This window comes from Triturus cristatus, chromosome 7, assembly GCF_964204655.1.
Source record: "Triturus cristatus chromosome 7, aTriCri1.1, whole genome shotgun sequence".
Lineage (NCBI taxonomy): Eukaryota > Metazoa > Chordata > Amphibia > Caudata > Salamandridae > Triturus > Triturus cristatus.
The window spans coordinates 258097141-258118218 of NC_140590.1; the positions used below are offsets into that span (position 1 = coordinate 258097141).

General features: G+C 44.1%; 1 protein-coding gene across 1 annotated transcript in view; it reads left to right on the forward strand.

The window, feature by feature from the left end:
• The first annotated feature begins 8727 nt into the window (after positions 1-8727).
• Positions 8728-21078, forward strand: part of PRRG2 (proline rich and Gla domain 2) — a 267782-nt gene continuing 255431 nt past the window's right edge. The window contains exon 1 of the mRNA XM_085616147.1: positions 8728-9203. The gene's annotated coding sequence lies outside the window, so the exon portion shown is untranslated. The remainder of the gene's footprint in view (positions 9204-21078) is intronic.

Genomic DNA, 21078 nt, shown 5'->3' on the forward strand with positions numbered 1-21078 from the left:
TCTACCCAGAGCACGCTCAGCTTTCTTATAGCTGCAGCTTATTTACATACGGTAAAAGTCAGTGCGATCAAAGGCAGCGATCTCTCCTAGTCCTCCCTCGCTTCCGGTGCCCTTTAAACTGTGTTTTTTTATAATTCAGAGAATCGTGGCAACGACTGTAGTTCAGGGACATGAACACTTTGACACCCAGCCAGCGAGGCACCCGGACAAGTAGATTTAATGAGTACAATTAAACAATATTTAAGCATTACTGCCCTCTGCTCAAAGCCATTAACAGTTGTTTCTTGCTTCCACTGCAATTGTTGGCTCAGCCGAAGGCGAGGTGGTATAATCAGGGGGAATGGGGCAGTTACCAGCTGTGGACAGGCCAGCACGGGAGCAAAACAAGCGCTCGCCATTGCGGGCAGAGGGCCATTTGTTTTCACTCAGCCGTGTTTATATTTGTATCGCGCTTTCACTTTCACTGAAAGCGCGATGCAAAAATAAACACACGCCTGAGTGAAAACAGATGGCCCCGACAAAGATAAGAAAATGCTTTGCGACAGCCGCAAGAGCAGACGAGCCAGTCCAGATGGGCTGGACCAAAAAGCGAAAGGGCTGCAACCAAAATACCCCATTTCCAATGGCAGGCCACCGTTTACCATAAACGGTGACGCAAGCCAATGGAAATGATGGGCGGGGCTACGAGTCCCTTTCTGAAAACCCCTCATCCACAAAATCTCTCGCCGAGCGAGCAGCACTTTGCGCTGCAACGCTAGGAGAGACCTAAAAACACAGCCTAAAGGAAAATAACACAGCTGGACGCCAAACATAGCAATTAATCCTGCCAAGCATGCTTGGCTTCTCCCTACTTCTTCCAGTGAAATGTGAGTTAGTTTGGTGGCAGCAGTTGTGGTGTATGTGTGCAAGGGTAAGTATAATTGTAGGTGTGTATGCTTATGCAAATGATGTGAAGTAAACTAACCATGCTTCAGTGTGACTCGTTCAATTAAATAGTCACTACAGAAACGTAGTGATCTACAAATCCGGAGTTTAAATCCTAGCAAGGCTGAGTCAGCCTTCCATCCTTCCAAAAGCAGTAAAAGGAGAGTCATTAAATTATGAAAATAATTCCAGATATATTCAGTGCTTTGAAGCTGCTGATATGTGGCATGCATCTCGTAACATAAAATATGTTATTATTATTATAAATGTACACAGACACGCTACTAACCTTTTTGTACACTGAATATTACTTACAAACTAAATGGCATTCATTTTCTCAACACCCAAAGAAATAAATAAAAAATTCATACGAAGGCAAAGCAGATGGCATATAGATGTTTCAAACAAGAGCATAAACCAGATGGGGCATTTCCCAGGGCTGGAACCTGTGACGTTACAGAAGGAATTGCAACAACAGCACGAACCAACTGAGCAATCAATCTTGTAGCAATCTTGCTGCACTATGTGCCCCTGCTACACAGCTGGCTAATTTACTTTGCTACTAAACTGCAAGACTGTGGAAATAGGTTGCGTATGTAAGCTGCGGGTACCTACAGGGCTCAGAATGGCGCAGATGAGGGATCGGGATGCTGATGGCTCAAAGTGAGGGTCTGATTCTAGCACAGGTGCTACGCTGATATTTGGGGGTATGGATAAGATGTTCTGCATTGCTGGGTGATTGGCTTAAAAGTCTGGCCCGTTCAAATGCAGCAACGGAGAGCTCCTGATGTAGTCTGCTGACCAATTATTGAATCTCTGAATTGTTTCTGAGCTGATAGAGCTCCTTGTGTTAGGAAATGCCCAGACCCCAACACGACTGGTGCCCTCTAGCCTCTTGGATCTTACAATTAGACAAGAAGACACAGGTTCACGTGAGTTCCTGTCACATCTTAGATACTGTATTTGAGGCAAACTTTGACGTGTGCAATTATTTACAATGCTTAATCAGGACCGCCAGTAATTTTTACTTTTCTCTTGCAGGGAAGTCTACCCAGGGTCTGTTGTTCTACCACTGTGTGGAAAGCCTACCTGACCAGTTTACTGTTGTTGAGTCTGACATTGTGAATCAGTTCCTTGGTATAACATCAGCTTCCTTCTGAACAGCACCTGGAGACCCTGCCTGGCCTCCAGCCTTGACTTCTTGTGACAATGTGCCTCACAAAATGGGAGAGTTTCCCGACTCTTTTTTGGGTGAATCTGGTGAAGCGCGGACTTTACAGCCCACTGCACTGTCTGGAAGGGCAGTGATAACAAGGCACAGTGAGAACAGAATACACTGTGTTATCTGGGAGGACCTCTAAACTGGACCTCACAAGGAAAACAGAGGTGGAAAAGCCAAGTCAGAAATTAGCCTGGATCAGGCCAAAGGTCTGGCTCAACTTTGGTTCCACTTTATATGAGAGCCTCAACTGAGCCAGTCATGAAAAACAAGCATTCGGCATGCTGCTAAAAGAGAATGAGAGAGTTACTGCATCAGAAAATAGAAACCAATCCCATTATAAGAAATACAGCACTACAAAGTGAAAATATCACTGAGCATAGACATACACACACCTACTCAGGGTGGCCCATCACATGTCAAACTAGATGATCACCAATGGCACACAGTGAAGTTGGCCCCAAATTTCAAGGACAACTATCACAATTGAAGATAACAAGATGTTGATTGCATGGCACTTTTAGGGTGACAAAATCTGGCAGCTAATATATGGCAATCTCTGCAGACAATGTGGCATGTGAGTGAAGTTCAGAGCTCACACTGACAACTGGAAGAGCACAAGTTACAGGGAGAAAAGAACAAATCGCAATTACAAATTGTGCGATAAGCACCACAGCCCTCACATATTTCCTAGGGTGAATTTCGGCAGGTCATACCTGACAAAGTTAACCTGGGGAAAAATAGCTGCAAAACACCTGGCCATGCAGACTGTGGTTCAGGAAGCAACAAAATCTATGTTATGCCCAAATTTGAGGCCAATATTCATAATGGGGTTTATTTATCATACATGATAAGTTCCAACCTCTGTACTGTCGGAATATGTTATGTTATGTTACGTGCATTTGCACAGCGCACAACTTACCTGGGAAGGTATCCTGGGGCTGAAGCTGGAGCTTTATGGACTGAGCCAGGGTCAGGGCTAGATGAAGAGCTGGATCTTCAGTTTCTTGTGGAATGAGGTGCAGGGCCCGGTTTTTCCCAGTTCTAGGAGGGAAGTATTTGAGAAAGCCCAGCTACTGGATCTGATTCTGCATATGTGGGGAATGCATGACTAGGAGTCTGGCTGAGTGGAGGTGTCTGGCAGGTTTGTTGAAGTTTATGTGGTTGTTGAGGTACACGAGGCAAAGTTATGTAAGTCTTTGAATGTGTGCCTGAGGAGTTTGAAGAGTGCTCATTGTGGAATGGGAGCAAAGGGAGCTCTTTGAGGTGCCGGGTAATGTGAGTGCACAGTGGGAAGTTAAGACTGAGCCTGGCTGCTGAGTTTTATATGGTCTCGAGTCTTCTAATCAATTGAGTGTTGATTCCATCATAGAGTGGGTTGCGTAGACCAGTTTGCTGGTGATGAGGGCTTGGGTGACATTTTCGCGAATGCTGGTGGGGAGCAATTTGAAGATTTTGAGCATCTTAAGTGTGTGGAATAAGGAGATGGAGACTGCATTCACTTGGCCAGCCATGGTGAGATAATTGTCCATTACTATTCCAAGATTCTTTGCCTGGGTTGCCAGGTGGAGTCCCAGAGCAAGGTGTCTTTGTTGGGGATTACTACTTCTGTCTTGTCTGCGTTAAGCTGGAGGCTGTTGTTTTTCAACCATCTGGTGATTTTGATCATGCAGACGGAGAAATTGGTTGGATGTGTTTGACGTGAATAGGCCGCTAGTCTGCTCTCTGCCCCAGTACAAAGAGACACTCAGGCATTCGTGAGGAAAGTCCTAGAAACCGGTGGTGTAGGTGAGCGGTGATGAGTTGACGTAATGGGGCTCCTGCAAGAAGGACAGTTCGCCCTCTGCCTCCAGAATGCAGCAGTTGGGGGGGGCAAGAAGGCCTGCACTGAGCAGGGGTTGTTTCTTTTTGAGCCATGTAATCCATCTTAACGGGCTAAGCACAGGTCTAAATAAAACATAACTGATGTGGGAGGACGCAGCACTGGTAAGGGGTTCAACCTGCCCTTCATGGAGACAAAGGAGAACCAGACAGGGGGTGCATTATACTTCTGAGAACAAATGTGTGCGGGGGCCTCTCTCTTCCTCTGGGCAGTGTGCGGCCTTCACATTCACATCACGGTATGTTAGAAATGCAAGTTATTTCATAACGTGTTGCAGAGAACTGCTTGGGACTCATTTTTTAGCAGCTTCTTTCTGTGAAGTTTGCAAGGAGTGCAGGTACCGCTTTGGGCTGAATTTAGCAGCGCATCTTTATTTTTCTTGTTTTTAGGTCTCACTGAGCCAAAGGCTCGAAGAGACATTTTGTATGTGGGATTTTCAAAGTGCTACCCACAGTCTTTTGGCTGGCCTAAACCTTGAGTGCACGATCACATGCACGTGCACAGCTGCTCCCACTCCCCCCTCCCTTCTCTATAGCTTTCTTTCAGTTTAGCCGCTTTGACCCTTGCATTCCCCCCTCCCTTCTCACCCAGCCCTTTGATGCTCTGCTCGATGACTTTCACTTTCGCCGCTTTGATGTTTGATTTTTATTGCCTTTGTTTATGTGACGGAGATCCATTGCATTTGGCAGAACATTTCTGGGGCCGTATTGCATGAAATACACCAGGTGGCGCTAACGTGTTTTACAGAGCACCATACAGCATTTTGTTCTGCGTAAAAAAAAAAGACGCTTTAGGAGTGGAAAGGAGCTATCCCTTTTACTTGTATTTAAATGCATTTTTAAAGGTGTCTCAAAGGATCCTGAACATAGTTTATACTAGCATGCTCCAATACTGTCCGTATTTCACTCCTGATTGCACTGGCCTTCCAGGTCCTAAGACTCAGACTCATGATTTTACTGTTATTTCAAAACCAATCTAACATTTGTTTTGTTTTAGGTATTACCTTAGTAAATCATACCTATGTGATCTTACTCTCCTTGGTCAGTGTTTTATTATGGATGACAAGATGTTTTCTCATTAGGACTCGCACCATAAGCCTCTTTCATTCCAAACATCTGGAAACGCATTCGTCTCTGTAACTATATAGTAATGGCTTTCAGTTACAGCTGGCGGAAATTATGCTACACACCTATTTATTGCCTTCACCAAACGATTCTGCTTTCACTGGTGTGACCATAACTTGCCAAAATATTTTACTGATGCTTTCGGCAGTGTCTCCACTTCTGTCTGATCACTCCTCAAATGACACCTTCCTTAATCCCACCCACAAGCAAGGTAAGCCACTCAATTTTATGCTAATTTCAAACACTATCCAAATCTAAACCCATCATCGCTCCATCTGACATCACACATTTCACATGCAAATCAGTTTGCCTTCTTGTAGATCGCTCTCTCATGTACCCATCTGCTGTAGAAAACAGGACCCCACTGCTCTCACTGCTTTCCACATGATCTTCATAAAGACCTCACTTCAGTCTTGCACTACAGCTCATATAACTGCGTCATTATCCGCCTTGTACCAAAGATAGGCCTCAGCCATGAATTACACTTGAAATAAGAGCGCATAACAGTAAATGAGGGCAGCAGTACATAAATGGCGAAAGCACATATTCACTGCTAACTTCTTGGTTAATAAGCAAGCCCTTCATACACTGCATAATTATCTAGGAGGTGTCAAATCTATCTATTTCCAGGACCTCATTACCTCACCATCCACAAGCGCTCTGTGCAAACCTTCAGCTCTTTACTCTCTCCATCTTCAATTATCAGTATTCTATTGTTCATCCTTACATTCTCATGACTTCACCCTGCTACATCTGCTCCAAGATTAACACTATAATTAGTCCACAGTGCTCAAGTCCTCACTCGCCTCAACCGTGCGCAGTTACATTATTACGATTTAACACAACATCCTCCTAACAAACGTTTCCTCTTATGAAAGTAGCTAATCCACCCTGTGCCCCCCCTGTAACCATTTCGTCCTCCCTTCATCAAATCTTTGCCTCTTTCAGTTTCCCCTGCGTTTCCCTTCGCACTGACTGCCTGTCCTGTAACCGACTACTCAACCCTCTCCTGTGTTCGGGACCCTTCATTCCACTATCCTATCCTCTCCTCTGTTCTTGTCTATGCTCATACTCTTAGATCGTTCTGCCTCTCCTTTGATATTGCTGGTCACCCCACACTTTTCTCAATGAGCGCACGGGGCATTAGCTGGGTACCAGCCCTTATGCTCCTCAATAAGCAGCAGCAATCGTTGCAGTTTCACCAAGGTGAGTTTAGTAAAAGTTTATTTTACTACTTTCGATAACTGGTGCCTTTCGCAAACAGAAAAGGTAATGACAATGTATGGCACATTACAAGATGGCATGTTTTAATACTAGGGCTTCTGATTATATGCATAACGTTTGATCTAGCAGACATGATTGAACATATGGTGAGACCCTTAAATGAAGGCTTAGGGCTCAAATCACAAAGGGACTAATATGCAATAAAGTTACGTGTCTCTTCACTCATGGCAGAATCTCCGCACTGCACTCACTGCAGTGCGCTGGACAGAGAGGCTGCCCAGAGTGCAGAGACTCCACACTTGTACCTTTACCACACGTAAGTCCCTTTGCAAATCAGACCCTTAACCTCTACTTCTTTGTGATTTTTAAAATAAAGAGAGGGAAGCATTTATAGTAAAAATTGAAAACTTGTGTCTCTATTTACAATGCAGTTATTGGTTGTTTTTAACTTTCAAGAAAATAACACATTTGTTCTTAAACGACATCCATATCTTAAATCACACATTTTATGATCTTGACATTTGGAATTTCATGTCATACCCTTCACTTGTGCCCATTCCCGACTTCTTATACCCTTGTTATCTAGCAGTGCTTTCAACACCACAGGCCATCAAATTCTGGACGGAACAGCCCTAAACGGTTTCGCCCATACCTCTATAATCACACTCAAATCCTAACAAGCATTGGCATAGCCAATAGGTCTCGCCTTTGGGATCGTTTAAGTGTTTAGTTATCCAGCACAATATCCTTGGTGCAGTAACATTAACTGTTGCATGGCTAAACACTTATAAGGTCCCAAAGGCGAGACCTATTGGCTAGGCCAATGCTTGTTCTTCATGTGCGCAGGCCAGCTTGACAACACCCCTGATAGTTCATTTTTTTTCTTGTGCCACGACGTCATGTTCATCTTTTTCTTTTTTTAAGACACATAGAATTCTGTTTGTACATGTTGGCCCAATTACATACATGTTGTAAAAGTATATCCAATACCAGAGAAATAACAGAACCATGAAAAACAACTTTGACGCAGGTGATACACTCCACCCCGATGTTCATCTCCTGAGCTGCCACCTGTCTGCCCTGTTACCGCTGAGAACTGCGTATTACACAGCAGTCTGTCTGCTCACTGACAGTAAGCTTTGTTAGTAGTCGCTCACATTAACTCATTTTGGGTTGGGTGACTGTGAGAGCCACTGTGGTGCTTGCCAACTTAACTTCTCAGCGCACCGAGCGTCAGCAGAGCCTGTAGTGTAGCCAGTGCAACAATCTTTTTTAGCACCCCCACCTGCCCCCCATGGTCTCCTCCTCCTCAGATTCCCTCATTTCCACCCGGCAAAAGGGCCCCTCATCTCTCCATAGCCCCTCTCATGCATACATTTCATTTGTTGTCAAGAGCTGGTAAAGAATGGCTTTACTAATCCACTCAACTATCCACTTTAAATACAGATCTACTTTATAGCCAGTCAAAACTGCCATTAGACAAAACTCTGCCTCTCTCTAGCAGGAACATTAATCACAAGCGTTATCTTGACATTTTTATTGCTGCCTGAAATCTGGAGCAGAAAAAACTCTGCATCAGCTGCTTTTAAATCATGAGATATTCTTAAACACAGCGCCCCCCACCGAAGGATAGCACCCCACCTCAAGCTGAGCGCACAGTGTGCTGCACCAGACGCAATGCACTGGCCTCTGATAGGCTGCAACTGGTGTGATGAGGTAATGATTTATATTGATGAGTTTCTTTTTGAAATAATACAGCTTGTGACCTATGACATAACTCTTCTTAAGAGTTCCTTGATGCTCAAATGCGTGTCAATTTCTGATATTTATAGGTTTCCCTCGTCTTCATTACTTTATTTTGCTCGTCGTTCATTACTTTATTTTGCTCGCGAATGTGTAATTCGTAGTTGTTGAAATGCCACTCATAATTACACTGAAATTATGACAATGTCACATAAAGCAATCTGAAACCTTGGCAGCTATGTATCATGCGAAGTGTATTGCGTTAAACACCAAAATCTGCATGTCAATCCCCATATACTCGTAATAGGAGCTATTTATCGCACCTGATAAATAACCTTACATACCCTGTAGGGTCGTTATTCAACAAATGCACTAAATACCCCCCAGCCACGTAATGTTTGGGCCATCGAAAAAAATCAGGGCTACATTTACCCAGACTACAAAGACCCTGAAATGGATCCCCGCTCGCAGACTGGAGTGGGGCCAGGCAGAGCACAGTATACACTGCACCCAGCACAGACAACAAACAATGAGCGCGCGCCGCCCTGCAGCCACGGGGGCCTGGGCCCAGCCCGCGCTGCACATTCCAGCTGAGCAGGCAGTGCCCGGGGGGTTTCTCCGTATGCAGCTCACCAGTTGGGCCTGAGTCTCACGCGTCTGCGCGGCTCGTCCCACCCACTGCTACCTGAAAGCCCAGGGGCAGGGGCGGGCCCGCCTCTTCGCAGCAGGAGCCAGTGTGAGAGGGCAGCAGTGCTAGGAACAGCGGCAGGTGTCAGCGACGAGCAGGAAGTGCTGGGGCCGCTACTCCGCTCTCCCACGGCCTCGCGCAAGCTCTCGGCCCTCGTGCACCTGGCACCCCAGCCTCCCGCTTCCTCCCCTAGCCCGCTCTCCGTGTCCCCTGCGCCCCAATATGGAGCCAGGCCGTAGCCCCTCCTGACCCCATTCTCTCCCCCCCCCGCCCCCCCCCATGCCCACTGTTGCTTGCCGTACTTCGGCGTGTGTTATTATTTCACCACTGACCTTCCTGGAAGACGGCAGGTTTATGGGAGTTTGCTTCTGATCGCGGGGAGAGCTGCCTTGAAGACCGGTGAGTCTCACCCTCTGGAGGGGAAGGTGCCATTTCTTAGGTGACCTAGAAAGAGAGTAATGGGAAAGGGGGCTTCGTTTTATTTTTCTCGTCGCCGATTACACCAGCAGTCTGTTTCCTCTAGTGTAAAAGTGAACTTTACGTTTTCTAACTCCCAGGACTGCCCACGTTTTCTTTAGTGGTTTTAATAAGCCAACTCTTAGAAACTCTACCACAGCGAGAAAAGTGCATTAAAAAGTTTGGGAACTGTCATCCTAAGTAAATGAACTAGCTGTTGTTGAAAAGTACAACATATTCTACAACTATTTTTTTGGTCCCCTTATAGAAAAAATTAAATGCCAGCTTTAAATAATCGCGAAAATGCTGTGTTAGTAGTTCTAGGTGAATGTGAGCGTTTTAGATGTTTGTGTAACCAGACAGCCACAGAGTTCTGGTTGTGCAGTGGGGAATCATAATGAATTATTAGTGCTAAGAGGTCCGTGTGCGACCGACAGCATTGTGAATATGCAAGGCCTTATTTTGAAACGGTATTACACACAATGTAAAATAGGCCGCTGCAAAATGTACAAAAAAGTTTGTGTTCAAAATAAACCATATACTTTTAAAATATACATTGTTAGTAATACACAATGAACCTGCACCCAATACAAACTATTTTTCTTACGACGCCCCCTCCCCCAAATCAGCATACATCACAGGGCAGTGTGTCAGCCCATTTCAGCCATTGACTAACTTTACTGTGGGGAACGTCAATCTGCTCTTTCATTATCACATCCTTACACAAAATGGGTCTTTTCAGTGCCAAGGGCTACTATGTCAATATGTGCTATTTCAGACAGCAAAAAAAATGCTTTTCCCCAATGTTTTTATGTGTTAGCCTGGCAGCCAGTGCCACACTTGTTGGCTTTGCCAGTGCTTGTTAGCACTGGGACAGGTGAGTGTAGACTTGGGCGAGCCTGCCTGTAGGTCTAGTGAGGGGCCTACAGGCTTGCGCAAGGGATTCTTTAAGCTAGGTTTGGGAGCCTTACCTGTCTTTGGATAGATGGGCCATATCTATCAGTCTATACACCTGTGCTGAATTCTATGTAGGCCACATGCCCTCTATTTGTTGGCTCAAAGCGATGGAACCTTTGAGAAAGAATTCACAACATTTACAAAGACGGATCCTGAGAGTGCAATGCACACAAAAAAAATCAGATTTGACAAAGTGTTTTTCTTTCTGCCCAATGTGCCACAGACAGATGTACATAATAGTTATGTCATTGCCATCCACACTTGTGTTGTCAATACTTCTTTGACTTCTACATTTATTTCTTTTCAAACTGTCTTTGGATCTTACAAGTCTTCCTAGCAAGGGGTGGGGGCTGCTTAACCCTGCGCGGGACTGTAGGTATAAGTGTCTTTCTCTAGGTCTGGTTTGGGATATGTCTTCATTGGTAGAGAGGCTGTAGACATGGGGTGGGAGGCAGCAGCCATGGCATTAGTAGGATACGCCTAGGAATAGGGGGGCCCTCTGAAAAATTCTGCTGCTGGGGGTTCTTCAAGTCCACATTAAATGCATCAGTATTATGAGGCAGCCCTGGTGACTTTTTCAATGGAGAAAGTTTAACCTGTTGGATCCTCCAGCAGATTCAGGCACTCCTAAAATTCTCACATTTTACGCTTAGAGGAGCCCTCAAGGTCCTACATTTTACGCTTAGAGGAGCCCTCAAGGTCCTAATTTTTGGCCTTAATAAGCTTGAGATCGCGTACAGAATCCCTCCGGTCTCGGTCCAACTCCCAGTGAGAGTCTTCTAGTTTCGAGATACGTGCCTCGGCTGGAGTGAGCCTGTAGTCCTGCTCAAGAGGGATTGAGTCCCATATCCTTGATTCATTTTCAAAGAACGATCATAAGCTGGTTTTCTGTTTTGTTTTTTAGGTCGAGTCTGGGCAGCGCATGCACTGCTCTGCAAGCCATGCTGTATTGACTTAGGAATTTGAAGCCCCGCCCACTCTCCACCCATATTTTTGAGTGGCTTATGTCGTTGTCCTTTGTAAATGCTGGCTTCTGATTACTTAATCGCCTCTTTAGTCCCTCTTTAGTACCGCTTTGTCTTCTTTGGAAACCTCCCATGGCGACTGGCCCTTCCACTTCTGTTGCAACACTGTTTTAATTAGTCTATAAGCACTATTTTCTTTAATGGGTTTTGCCCCACTGCAGGCACAACGTGCTTTCCTTACATTCAGCACGCCATGCTCGCTTTCACTTTCCAAGCAGCCGGGACAATGGCGACCGCTACTTTGTAATGCCATAGGTCTTGCATTTATAAGAGTTTGAGCTATTGGCATTGTAAACGCTAATAGCTTAGCTTAAACTCTCGCAAATTCGAGACCTATGGCATTGCAAATATTTTTTGGTTGTTAAAGCCCTCGTGCCGCACTTTCACGTGCATGAAGACTGCACCCCTTTCTTTGGAAATGCTGTGTCGAAGGAAAGGTACCCAGCCGCTATTAAAGTGAAACTACAGCATGTGGACTTTCACAAAAAAAAATCATTTGTTTGACAAACAGATGCCTTTTTTTTGTGTGTAAAAGTCCTATGCCGCGGTTTCACTTTAATAGCAGCCATGCACCTTTTGTTTGACACAGCTTTTTTTAAAGAAAGGGGTGCGGCCTTCATGCACGTGAAAGTGTGGCATGGGGGATTTAACAACAAAAAATTTGCAATGCCATAGGTCTCGAATTTGCGAGAGTTTAAGCTGTTGGCATTTGCAATGCCAATAGCTCAAACTCTTGTAAGTACGAGACCTATTGCATTGCAAATGCTTGTTTAAACATTGCATTTTTAGGAGTAAAGATTCGGCACTATGTAGGGACAGACTGAACATCCCCTTCTTAGCTGATTTAGCTCCATACTGTGATAGCAGACAGAAGTGTAGCAGGTTTGCTGTCTGTTCTCATTGATTCCTATAACTCTGATGTTTGATTAATGTTTCCATTCTCGCTCGCTCTCTTTTAAGTCTGTTATTTCCACCTGCTAAATCCTGTAAGCCTCCAGAAAGAGGAATTGAGCCTTAAGAAATGATGTTTGAAAAGTGTCAGGATACATGCCGAATTATTCTGGAAATAAGGACTTTGCAGAGCCATTTTATTATCACAGGCGTAGTAAATCTTGAATGAGCAAGACTAGAGAGTTTTGCAAGTTCTGTTTTAATGTACCATGTAGTTTCGCTGAAGAGATTATCTGCCTGCATGCAACATGGAAATAATAGTTCACGTTTTTTAGCTGAGAGAAATCTCAGGCTTTTATTTAAAACTTGACTTCCATAGGCAATCTGTTAACGAACTGCCATACTTTTTTGGTTTTCTGTACTTCTTTTTCACCCAGACCAGGGTGTCTTGCCTTGTGCAAGTTTGCCCAGGAGTCTGTATTTTGATAAACTGTTTCCTCAAGGGAAATGAAAAAACTGCAAGCGTAACCTCTATCAAGATACACTGTAGACTAAGACCACGTCTAGGGGTGGTGCAGATGGTGTTGAGGTATTTACCGCACTCAGTAAATACTGACACAACTAGGATGAGTTACTTACAGAATATGGTAAATACATTTTAATCTGACTCACCTCAAAAAACTGGGTATAATAAATGTTGAATTTGGTGCTTATCCCAGAAAAGTCTGCATGTGATAGTATTTCACAGAAAATTTTCCCAGGTCCATTTCTGTAGGCTTTACCAGCCGAAATTTAACTGGAGTAAATAATGGGCTGATGCAGTAATGACATCGAAACATGGTATTTCGTTCCATGGTTTTCTATTCTACTTTGTGCAATAACAGGACTTATTACACATATTGGAATTTAACGGACCACTCGTGATCAGCGCTTAAATATTTTGTACACATGTACTGCTTTTATAACTATCTCGGGTATTACACACGGATCTTGTGACCAAGCCTCAACTTCTTGCCACAGTAAACTTTCATTTATAGGTCTCGCCTAGGCAGCGCATGCGCTGCTCTAGGAGGGCCTTTAGCCATCGGTCTGCTCATTTTCAAGCACACACCTGTGCTTGTGGTGGCATCCACCTTGTGGGAGCGAGCAGCGGCGCACCACAAGTGCAGTGCTTGACAATGAGCAGACTGCTCTCCCAAGCGCGTGCACCACTCCCATATTCAAGCTTTTATCAAATTCTACCAGAATGTTTATTTAGAAGTGTTTTGTGCATCGGGCAGCCAGGCACTTGTCATAAACACGAACTTCCTGCGTTTTGCTATTGTTCGTTTCCTCTCAAATAATGAGGCCTGTATCTTCACTCGAAGGACATTTTCATCTAGCCTCCAAATGCGTTGCTCTTGTCAAGGTCACAATAGTTGCGTTCTGCCCCGACGGCGTTTTGAATCGATGTTTTATTTTACGTACATTCTTTCTACCATCTCATGCTCTCGCATAGTTTCAGCCAACGTGGTTTGTACTGCTCTCTCAGCTCTACCGCCCCAGGGAGGGAGAGGGGTTCACTCACACCAGCCTTCCTTCCTCACCGCCGTGTTGTAACACGCACAGTGACTCGGAACAACGTTATTATTACACCGAGTTTATGACACTGTGTACTGGCCAAAGATGGAATTGGATTAGCTCTGACGGGAATCGGACTCTTGGCTGATCCTCGCTTTGTTCAAGTGATGAATAGTGAGTGAACTCGTTGATTTATCCTTCTGCGTACTGTCAGATAGTTTCACGTTGTATGTAGACAAATAGTACCATACGCCTTCGTGCTTCAGTCTGTGTACCCAGTTTGCTGTATACACGGTCGCCAAAATATATGCCTGAAAGGTAAAATTATGTCATACTTTATAAAAAAAAAGAATACTAAATCGGGAATCTCCCACCCCAAATCGAGTTTCACGCACCAAACTGCTGCAACAGTTTGCGTAAGCTATACATGTTGGAGAAGATCACCTGTCTGGGCAGTTATCCAAATCCCTGCGTCCACCTGTAAAAGAATAAATGAAGGAATGGAAAGTCTTCGAGCTACATTCCAGAGTGTACTGGACCAGGTTTAGAATCTTGAGCCGGAGCCATTTATAAAAGGACCTATGCGCTCTAATCAATAGCGTCCATCTTTTGTGCTTTTTGTGAGCAATTCGCTAGACGGTCATTGACCATGTGTGGTGGCTACTCTTAGTAAGTGAGCGACGAGTGCGAGGTGCCACTCTCGGGCCACCTGAGTTAGGGGAAAGAGGCTCATGAAAACTGACAATGCCGGTTTCTCTAGTCGATAAAACCTGAGCCCTAAAGCGCATATGTATGCACTCTGATTACAGATCAGAGAAATGGTATGCACCTTTGTGGCAGAGTTGATTAAGGCTGTGGGTTCTGACAGTTGCCTGCTGAGAGGGCGATCTATGAAATACTTTTAAAAGATGTTGAGGAGGAATTAAGCAAATGTTCTCAATCAAAACACAGATTTTATTTTCGCCTCTGTGCTAGTCTCCAGTGATGCAAGGTATGTTCAACCATTTGTGTACACAATTTGATTTCTTTAGAGATTTGATTATCCAAATTTTATCAGCTTGAAATGGCTTTATTTTCGCAGCAATTCGTTTTAGAAGTTTCAGTGGAAAATTGCGGTTTACATATGCTACCCCGCAAGTTGGGCAAATAGTTTTGAAAGTTTGTATACGCGACAGCTCAATTTACTGCCGTTACTGGTTCTCTTCAGTACTCCTAACTTCTTGTTGAAGTTTTGCAAACATGATATGCCCTGTACATGTATTTTCAATGTGTGTAATCTGCATGGTAACGTAACCATGGAACACCAAAGTATGAGTTAAATTATGTATTTTAATAGTCGATATACAAATGTAGGAAAGCTACAGTTTGTGTTCTGTACACTTGTAAGGCATTGTATATCTTATTGGCACAAATTAGGTCTCCACCTCCGGAATATTGCAAAAAAGTAGCCGATTTTATGTTCAGCTCTCTCCTTATCCACTCTAGTGGACTGCAGGGTGCGTAATAAACATCAGCGACCTTGCAGTTATTAACAAAATGACATCTATTCAACAAATAGTAATAGTGCAAAAACACGTATAAACACGGTGTAAAAAAATAGCTAATATACATGTGCATCTGTTAAAGAATCAGGGAAAAGAGACGGTATCTTCGCACATTACACCAAAGTCAGGTCTATAGTTCACAGCATAACGGACAACTCCAGTATAAATAGTTAAATATGACCGCGTCATTGAAATAGAGAGCATTTCAGCTCCTTTTGAAACTGCAGTGCAGAGAGAATCATTCCATGATGGATGTAGTACAGTACTTTTAGGGGCTTCCTTGGAAAGTCTGCTTTCAACCCTTTTTTTTCTTGCAAAATGTGGTTACAAAGGAGTTTCATGAGGTCCGCAGAAGAATTCACACGAGCTGGTTAGTTTAAGAGCGAAGTATTGCCGTGTTCCAGAACGCTAAATATTGCCCACTGTGCAGGCCTACTTAAGTGTTCCTGTTCTCAATAGGAAGCTAATCGAGAGAGACCAAGAACAAAGTGATGTGTTCAAACCTTCTGAGAATAGCTTTGCAGCCATAGGAAGAATTGTCTTCAGAAAGATCATTGAACTTTGGTGTTAGTGTTCAGCTGTGCGTTATTATGGGAAATCCTAAATATAAGAAAGAACTGCACCATTGATTTAAAGTTATTCTCAGGAATGACACCTTTTTTCTCTCCAAAGAGTCTAATTTGCTACCTAGCTAGTTCAGCAGTGTTGTTCACGTGGACATGAAAATTTAGATTGTTTTCCATTATAATTTCTAAAGAAATTGGGCAAAAGTCAACTATGGAGTGCGAACAGTGAAATGTGTTGTCTTTCGAGCCAAGCTTTTAAATTGATAATAGGGCATTGAGGGGAAGGACGTCAGAATGGACTCCATGTTTTTTGCAGTTTCATTTTAAGATCTTGGATAGACATCTAAGACTGAATATTGGTTAAAGGTCAAGGGAAGACTGGTGATGTTCTCTGGGGTAGACATTTCTGTAATTTGACATTTTGGACCTGAAAATCGCTTTCTTAGGCACAATCTCTTCTGAACATGATACATACTTTCCTTCTTATTAATTCTTTCGAAAGTCAATTCTAGTTCTTTATAGTGCTCCTTCCCCCAGTTTTGTTTTCATTCCAGTGAAGTACAAAAAGCTTACGTAACAACGATTGAAAATGCAATAGGTCTCACCTTTCATTAAGTTAAAGCCATTTACTTTGCTCTACAATACCATTAGTTAAGCAAATGGTTTTAACTTAACCCCTTCGCTGCGGCGGGAATTCCGCCGCAGCGCTGAGGGGTGTGGGGGGGGCAGCGCGGTGGCGCTGTGCTCATGACGGAGCCACTCCGTCATGAGCCACGGTTGAGCTGTGCTCATGACGGAGTGGTTCCGCCATGACTCCGCCCAGTTGCATTGGCCCCCCGCACAGGCGGGGAAACAGCGCCGCGTGGGCGGAGCGGCCGCCAACGGTCGCGGCATGACGGAACCGCTCCGTCATGAGCACACGGCAACCGTGGCTCATAACGGAGTGGTTCCGGCATGAGCGGGGAAGGGGTTAATCAAAGGCGAGACCTATTGCATTTTCAATGCTTGTTTTATTTGAAGAGATTACTTTATGGTAGTTCTGTCAAAATTGGTGCACATGCAGGATCAATTCTGTTTAGTTTTTTTTTTTCTTTTGTAACCATTTTTCGGAAGCCAGTGCAGTCTTTAAAGTTGTTTCTTGGGTCACAGCCTAAACAGTAATTGTTTTCTAAACTGAAATTACTGAAAATTATGTTTAGAGTGGGCTACTTTCCCCTTTACAAATTCTAGAAGAAGCAGAGCTTTGTTCTATTTGAATTTTGGGTTTTGCCATGGCACACTCTCAAACTGGGGGGGGTGCCCCACTTCAGGAGAATTCGCATTGTTTACTGCAGGTCAAACAATTTCAGCAATCGTGGGGTGCTTGACTTAATAACATTTTGACCATCTCATCAAATGCCCTGCGGCCAAGACCCCTTGCCATTTTGAAAGCATTCTGTTCTGACAAGAGCCCATGCCACCCTGAAATGCTTTGAAAGGCAGGATTGCTGCTGCTTGATCTTTTCCTGCATCCACTGGGATATACTTGCTGTGTGTTTGCCCTAGGAGCTGTCTCGCCTGTTTATCTATGAGGAAAGGAAGAATTTGCCTGCTGAACCCAATAAGTAGTTGAAGGATCGTTGAGATAGCACAGCATGAAGCTTTGAACCGTTGTAAATGTAACCCTGAACCTGCTTGTATTTAGCACCAAGTACCTGGAGTCCAGCATCTGTACCGTGAAGGGTGCTGTTTTCATCCTAACACCTCACATCCTACTTTGACCGTCAGCTGTTCCTTCCCTCTCTCTTGCAAGTTTTCTTCACAAAGATCTTCAATCCGCTAATTCAGACATCTTGGATCCTGGTACTGACACTGCATTACACCGCCTCTTGTGTCGATTAAGTGAGTTTTGCAATTGTTTGTAAACCCAAAAGTAAACCTCTAGTGCATACTTATCCGGTCCAGGCATATCCTGTCCCTTAATCTCCTACATCCTCTCCCACACTCAAAGAAAAAAGAACATGCATTGACACTTGGGAGAATTTAGAAAGTATTTTTCTGCCTTAGTATTTAATAAGCACTTATCATAGTTTCTTATTGTAGTATTGTAGACCCTTACCTGAAAATACCTTCAACCTGTCTAGACCTTCATTGATTTTTGACGTTTTGTGAAGATGGTTATTGAAGTGATGTACTGAGGAGGTAAAGATGCAAATGCTTTATATGCAGTTAATAAACAATGCATGGTACAAATAGATTCTAAGATATGTTTACATGTAGATGAAAAAACGTATGTCCACAAGTGCGTATAGATACCAGTAATTGTAAAAAAAAGTTATCGGCACAAGAAATACCTGAGAGTCTCAACGGTGCTTCGAAGCTAACCAGCTGTTGCGAACCACCTGGCCAGGTTTTAAGTAGTGTTTCAGATCATGCATGTGATAATGCTTTATGATAAAGTCACTTTTTTATATTTTAATATGCATGCAGTAGGGTTGTACAAGGAGTAAAAGGCTATGATATAGGTAAGAAATATAAACCTACAAGAAATGTTGTATCGACTGCATCACCTAGCACTATATTGCATAGAGTATATATTTAATGCTGGTGAAGCCAATATTTTGTTATGTGATTTAGTGAACCCCAATGAAGTAAAAGAACCTGGAGAGGTATAGAGTTGCAAGTGTTTCAGAAACCATGTAGCCCTTGTCTGTCGTGGCGTAGGTCGCCTTAGGATGGCAGCTGCAGATCAGCACCTGAAGAAAGCTTGGAACATCCTTAATTATATGACAGACAGGCTTGTGGAGGGCTCAAGAACTGGACATAATATTGTGACGTGACTGAGGGGGGGTCTTTTGAAAGTCAAGTCTTCAGTTCGTTTTAGAAGACACCGAATGTTGGGACCAGACAAAGTACTTGAGGAAGTGCACAACTGAAAAAGGATCCTCATGGTGTTTTTAGGAAGAATGCACATCTTCTACATGATGGCCACTGGCCCTACATACACTTTTTTTCTGGTTTAACATGGTGTTTGGGTGGGTTAAGGTGAACAGATTTATATGATATGCAAGCTAATTTGAATATGCCTCTGATTTCTGCTATAAGTAAATAGATGGAGGTCAAGACTGATAAATTGTTGGCGAGATGATGAATTCCAGAGGTCACTCATGCCATTATGTGCCATACAGGTTTAATTGAGTTAGGTCTGTTTTGAAGATGGCTGTCAAGATATTCCATTGTCAAGTCTGGATAGCACTAAAACTTGGACAACCAATTTGAAGTCTAGTTCAGGAATAAAGTATTTGTTGAAAGTGGTTCTGAATTTCCTTGAAAGCCTTGTTTGCAGCCTTAATCCCTTGACCTTGCACAGTCCCGAATTGTGACCTTGTGTGTCTTGAGCACCCACCATTCCAGAAGGAATAAGCCTTTGTTTTGTCAAGCCTCAGTGAATGAAATGCAGGCTGAGCCAAGCACAAGGCAAGACTGGGGGGAGATCTAGTTCCTCTACTTGTCTACCAGCTGCAGTACAAAAGGGGGTGGTGATGGACAGAGCATCAGAACGAATCAAACACTCACACCCAGTCAACAGATCTGGGTTTAATCCATCACCGTTCTTTAGCCCACTCTGCCACCCCAGTTCAGACATGGCCATACGCAAATCAGTCTGACTCTGTGCCTCATGGGAACAGTCCAGCCCGAACTGCCAAGCCATGCCTTCCCTGGACCGGAAACCAGCTTCCTAGGACCGGTTTCTGGCATTTCAGCCGTCTTCAGCCAGGCTTGCTTGAATCCAGTGGCAAAGTGAGCAAGGGACTCAACGTCTACCAGCTGGGCCTCCTACAGAATGGACAGAAAATCGGGGTCAAAATTAACCCTGGGCGGAGAACTCTGCTCCGTTTGCGGAGTTTCCCTCACTCTGCGGAGCACACGGAGTTCATTTTTTTTCCTCGCTCGTGCTCATCAAGGTGGCAAGCGTGAGCGAGGAAAATCCACCTCTAGGCGATTGTTTTCCACACTCGCGCTCACCAAGGTCTAGTTCGCGAGCAAGGAAACTCAGCCTCCTGGTGAGATTTCTCAATGCGGGTGGCCGGATTTGTCACTGCGAGGTGTCGCGGTAGGTCATGACCACTGGCATTGCAAAACCTACTGTTCGCGTTGAGAAAGCTGCTGCTAAAGTAGAAAATCTACTCGAGCAACAGAAAGGAAGTTGCGCCCTCTTGAGCCGCGCATGGTGCCATTTGCAATTATTTTACAGCGCGGGACAAACACCCAGCCCTCAAAATCACAGCAAACGGCATGACCCTAAAGCACTCTGCAGCTCGCGGAACTCGGCGTAGCGCGTTGGAATTTTTTTGTCACTTCGCGGAGTTCCGTATAGCAGAACTCTGTGAACTCAGCCCAGGGTTAGTCAAAAACCATATATAAGATAAAATGTTATTTGAAGATGCATACATTGTTGGGATTCCATTATGTTCAGATGTCCAGTTTATGTACAAGGATACAAAGGGCAGGTTACAGCTAGATATAAGGGAGAAGATGCATCTATAGTTTTGGTGTGTGTAAAATATTGCAGTAGTAGTACTACTCCTGTTTTTGAAGTTGTGACTTAAACACACAGTAGTAGGATGTACTTATGATTTCGACTTTGGGGTGAACATGATCCTACAAGTGTGGCCTAGATACAGGTGGTATCTTGCGTTGTTTGCTTTAGATGCAGCTGGATACATTGGGTGTGTTACACCTATACTTACAGCATGGATACTAAAGGCAGCTTCCAGCTTAGGGTTATGGCCACAATAGAAGGGGAAGATTCATGGATAGTTGTGACCTGGGCACTGAGGGTAGGAATGTACTGTGAATTTTGAAGTAGTAGCAAAAGTACTACTTTTGTAGTTGTGACTTGGAAACAAAGGAGTTTAGCATAATTATCGTCATGGTTTGATACAAGGAGGTAAAATGGACCGAGATTTGTGGCCATGACTGGCGAAAGCAGCGCATGTGTTGCTCTCGCCATGCGAGGACCTTTTGCGATCAATTCAGCCAAAGCTGAATGCATGTGCGTAGAAATGGATAAAGATGGCTGCGCTTGCCATTCACAAAGCTAAACATGCACGCGTACGGACAAAAAAATGCATGCGCATGTGGACAGCCCAAAGTCATCTTTGTTTAATTCAATTAGCGTAGGGATGTGCACGCTCGCACATTTTCTTTTTGTCCCTAAGCCTGCATGGAGGCGTGCTTTCGCTTTCCCTCCCTCCCACTACCCCCCTCCCACCCACCCCCCCTGTCTGAGTTT